This window comes from Scylla paramamosain, chromosome 40 (genome assembly GCF_035594125.1).
Source record: "Scylla paramamosain isolate STU-SP2022 chromosome 40, ASM3559412v1, whole genome shotgun sequence".
Taxonomy (NCBI): domain Eukaryota; kingdom Metazoa; phylum Arthropoda; class Malacostraca; order Decapoda; family Portunidae; genus Scylla; species Scylla paramamosain.
In genome coordinates, this window is record NC_087190.1 from 3322501 (window position 1) to 3327500 (window position 5000).

A 5000-nucleotide genomic window follows, 5' to 3' on the forward strand; every position below is an offset into this window, starting at 1 on the left:
AGACATTTTTTTTCTTTGTCACTGGAACAAAAAAAAATCATCCTTAAAACCCGTATAAACTCAACTAATGCATTATAAATATAAACAAGTTGCAGCGTAGATGATTTTAATAATATATTACCTTGCAACATAGCGTTTATATCAGTCTTTCTTGTAAAAGACCTTAAATGACGTTTCGTTAATTTTTTTTCGATTAAGGTTATCATTTATGTATTAAGGTGGCGACTGACAGCTAGTAGTTTCCTTAATAAAATTTGTGGGTTTGGAGGACTAACTAGCGAAATAGCTTGTTCTCTCTCTCTATGTCCACCTTTATACTACCCAGCCCCACACCATCCCCAGTCTGCCTTCTTATAAAGGCAGTTCAAATGCTAAAAATAAAAAAGTATCCATCTGCCTATACGCATTATCAGCTTTTATCTACCGTATCTCTGTCTACCAATACACAAAAACAGCAGGTTGACTTGAAACTTACGATAGTAGAGCTGGCACAAAACACCACGCCGCGTCTCCACCTGACAACGAAATGGGTCACTGGTTATCTCCCTCCGTGCAAAACCTGAAGTACCAGGGCAGTGTGAGGAGAGACACTGATATTAGAGGCACTGAACAAGTGAAATAAAGGACACGATCAATGTAATGAGGTAGAAATGGAGAGAAGAACTGTCTGATGGGCACTGAGGAAGGAAAATCAAAGGTACGTACTAAAAGTTGAAGTATCTGGACAGTGAGTGATGATATTAGAGGCATTCTGAACAGGTAACAAGAGAAACAGGACAGGATCAATGCAATGAGGTAGAAAAGGAGAGAACTGTCTCATGGGCACAGAGGAAGGAAAATCAAGTGCCTACGAAAGCTTGAAGCATCTGGACAGTGAGTGACGCTGATATTAGAGGCATTTTAAACAAGTAGCAATTAGGAAAAGACAGAATCAATGTAATGAGGTAGAAATGGTGAGAACTGTCTGATGGGCACAGAGGAAGGAAAATCAAAGACACGTACTAAGGGCTGAAGTACCTGAGTCCAGCTGGACAGTGAGTGATGCCGACATTAGAGGCATTTTGAACAAGTAACAAGTAACATCTCTGTGGCCTTTGAAGATAGTCGTGGTGAGGGAGCAAAGCGTTTTAAAGGGTGCTTTTAAGGTTCTAGTGACAGATTAACAAGATTTCTTCACTATCAACAGGAGAAACACTCTCGACAACCCAGCTAATCATCTGTGGCCTTTGAAAACCGCCGTGGTGAGAGAGCAGAGCGAGTCTTTTTAGCAAGTTACACGGATTTTCAAGAGTGATTTCACGGTCCCTGTGATAGACTAACAAGATTTCTCAATCATTAGCAGGAGAAACAGTGTTGGGAGCCCGGCTGATCATCTCTGGCCTTTGAAAATTGCCATAGTGAGAGGGCGGGGCGTTTCAAAGCACGGGGAAGTACTAGGCAGTGTGTGGGGATATTACCGCGGCGATGAAAAGTTGTTTGTTTTCATTACCATTGCTGCTGCCGCTGCTACTGTCATCACTGGAGTTAGGTCAGACTATGCTAGGTTAGGTTACATAATTACTACTATTAACAACTCTCTAACCACTATTATTGCTACTATTACTAGAGTTACTACCAGTACTGTGTTTCTCACCACTATTACTATTATTATCACTACAGCTTCTACTGCTGTCAGGTTCCTCATTACTACTACTACTACTACTACTGCTACTTGTATTACTGCAGCTACTACTAGTATGTTCCTCATCACTATACAAGTGCTGTTACTACTGTTACCTTCATCTCCACCACCGCCACCACCAACGCTGTTACTACTACTATTAATTATTACTTTTTATTTTTTGTACCCCTTAAGTTCCGCCACCCAGAAAAAAAAGGTCAAAAGGAATATAAGAGTTACGAGAACTGTCTTGAAAACTACTACTACTACTACTACTACTACTACTAGGATGGCCTATAATAGTTCCATTTGTGAGAGGAGCTTAACTTCACACATACAATTATACAAAATACGTTTCCTTTAACTAAACGTACTATAATCAGGAAAATCTCCCATAACAATGAGGGTACGCAGTTCTAATTTAGCCACATCGCAGGGAGTATCAGTGTCCCTTGAAATTAATAAAGAAAACGGATACATGGCAGGGGAAACTTGTATTATCAGATCAGCTGATGGCACATTCTAGAACGCTCATTTCTCTCACCAGGATTTCAAAGGCCACACATGATCAGCTTAGTTTTCAAGAATTTTTCTCTCTTGTTTCATTAGACATTTTTTTTCTTTGTCACTGGAACAAAAAAATCATCCTTAAAACCCGTATAAACTCAACTAATGCATTATAAATATAAACAAGTTGCAGCGTAGATGATTTTAATAATATATTACCTTGCAACATAGCGTTTATATCAGTCTTTCTTGTAAAAGACCTTAAATGACGTTTCGTTAATTTTTTTTCGATTAAGGTTATCATTTATGTATTAAGGTGGCGACTGACAGCTAGTAGTTTCCTTAATAAAATTTGTGGGTTTGGAGGACTAACTAGCGAAATAGCTTGTTCTCTCTCTCTATGTCCACCTTTATACTACCCAGCCCCACACCATCCCCAGTCTGCCTTCTTATAAAGGCAGTTCAAATGCTAAAAATAAAAAAGTATCCATCTGCCTATACGCATTATCAGCTTTTATCTACCGTATCTCTGTCTACCAATACACAAAAACAGCAGGTTGACTTGAAACTTACGATAGTAGAGCTGGCACAAAACACCACGCCGCGTCTCCACCTGACAACGAAATGGGTCACTGGTTATCTCCCTCCGTGCAAAACCTGAAGTACCAGGGCAGTGTGAGGAGAGACACTGATATTAGAGGCACTGAACAAGTGAAATAAAGGACACGATCAATGTAATGAGGTAGAAATGGAGAGAAGAACTGTCTGATGGGCACTGAGGAAGGAAAATCAAAGGTACGTACTAAAAGTTGAAGTATCTGGACAGTGAGTGATGATATTAGAGGCATTCTGAACAGGTAACAAGAGAAACAGGACAGGATCAATGCAATGAGGTAGAAAAGGAGAGAACTGTCTCATGGGCACAGAGGAAGGAAAATCAAGTGCCTACGAAAGCTTGAAGCATCTGGACAGTGAGTGACGCTGATATTAGAGGCATTTTAAACAAGTAGCAATTAGGAAAAGACAGAATCAATGTAATGAGGTAGAAATGGTGAGAACTGTCTGATGGGCACAGAGGAAGGAAAATCAAGTGCCTACGAAAGTTTGAAGTATCTGGACAGTGAGTGGTGCTTTCATTAGAGGGATTTTGAACAAGTAACAAGAGAAATAGAGGGCAGGATCAATGTAATAAGGCAGAAATGAGAGAAGAACTATCTTACAGGCATGAAGGAAGATCAAGAGAGTACCAAATGGTGAAAGTACTGAGCGTTTGACACCTGAGGCAGCAAACAAGTAGCATGAGAAGTAGAGGGCAGAATCAATGTAAAAACGCAGAAATGGGGAAAAATGAAAGATGGGATTTTTTTTTTTTTTTTTTCGCTTGGCCAGTGACCCTCTTACATAAAGTCATGATCTTGTATATAACTTCACTTGCCACCTCTTTTCTCTTTCTAATTTGTGCTTCCTTTATTTTCCTTTTTTTTATTATTATTCTACTTTCTGATCGATTCTAGTATTTCTATAATGTTCCAGAGAGAAATGTGTCTATTTTTATGTATTTTCTTGTGATGTATACTCGTATTGGTATGTGTAATATATAAATAATAATAATAATAATATTGTTAATACACTTCTAACCTTTGCATGACTGGCTTACTTACACAGCCTTTTAATATATTTCTCAAGAACACTATTATTATTCTTTAAATTCTAATCTAACCTAATTTACAAGGCTAGTTGGCCCCTCAGCCTTCTGTTCAGTATTTCAAGGACACCAATATTATTACTCTTAAAATCCTAACCTAACTTTGTATGGCCAATTGATCCCACAGTCTTCAAATCTATTTCTTAAAGACATCAGTACAGTTACTCTCTCTCTCTCTCTCTCTCTCTCTCTCTCTCTCTCTCTCTCTCTCTCTCTCTCTCTCTCTCTCTCTCTCTCTCTCTCTCTCTTTACGTAGGAGGGACACCAGCCAAGTGCAACAAAAATACAATAAAAAGGCCAATTAATAAAAAAAAAAAAAAAAAGAGCCCACTCCAATAAAAAAAAAAAGAGGCCTATTACCTCTCTTAGCCAGTTCACCATACACCATTTGCATGTATTTCTCAAGGACATCACTGTTATTACTCTTAAAATCCTAACATAACTTTGTATGGCCAATTAATCCCAGTCTTCATATCTGTTTTTTAAGGTCACTAGTATACTCTTAAAAACTTTTGCCTAACTCCCTCCCTCTTGGCCAGTTCACCATACTCTATTCACATCTAGTTTTCTTACTCGTACAATGCTAACCTAACTTTGTATGGCCAATTAATCCCAGTCTTCATATCTGTTTTTTAAGGTCACTAGTATACTCTTAAAAACTTTTGTCTAACTCCCTCCCTCTTGGCCAGTTCACCATACTCTATTCACATCTAGTTTTCTTACTCGTACAATGCTAACCTAACTTTGTATGGCCAATTAATCCCACAGTCTTCATATCTATATTTTAAGGATACCAATACAAGTACTTTTAAAACTTTGACCCAACTCTACCACACACCACTTGCATCTACTGTTTTTCTCTCCCATGACGTATAAAATGAATCACAAGACACATGGAGACAATAAAGTAAATAATAATGCTTACACCATCACTACTCCTTAGAACTATAGAATAATGAAGTGTGTGGCCAGCTGTGCCATGCCTAAGCTGCTGGGAAGGATTGAAAGGAAGTGGAGAATGTATTTGGTCGGTAAAGGTGAGAGAGAGAGTAGATGTTGTTGATGTAGTAGTAGTAGTTGTTGTTGTTGTTGTTGTTGTTGTTGATGTTGTAGTAGTAGTTGTTGTTG

At 38.4% G+C, this 5000-nt stretch overlaps 1 long non-coding RNA gene across 1 annotated transcript in view; it reads left to right on the forward strand.

Moving 5' to 3' along the window:
- Positions 1–50: 50 nt before the first annotated feature.
- Positions 51–5000, forward strand: part of LOC135092708 (uncharacterized) — a 6640-nt gene continuing 1690 nt past the window's right edge. Inside the window, exons 1-2 of the long non-coding RNA XR_010263019.1 lie at positions 51–2962; positions 4816–4909. This is a non-coding gene — a long non-coding RNA (uncharacterized LOC135092708). The remainder of the gene's footprint in view (positions 2963–4815; positions 4910–5000) is intronic.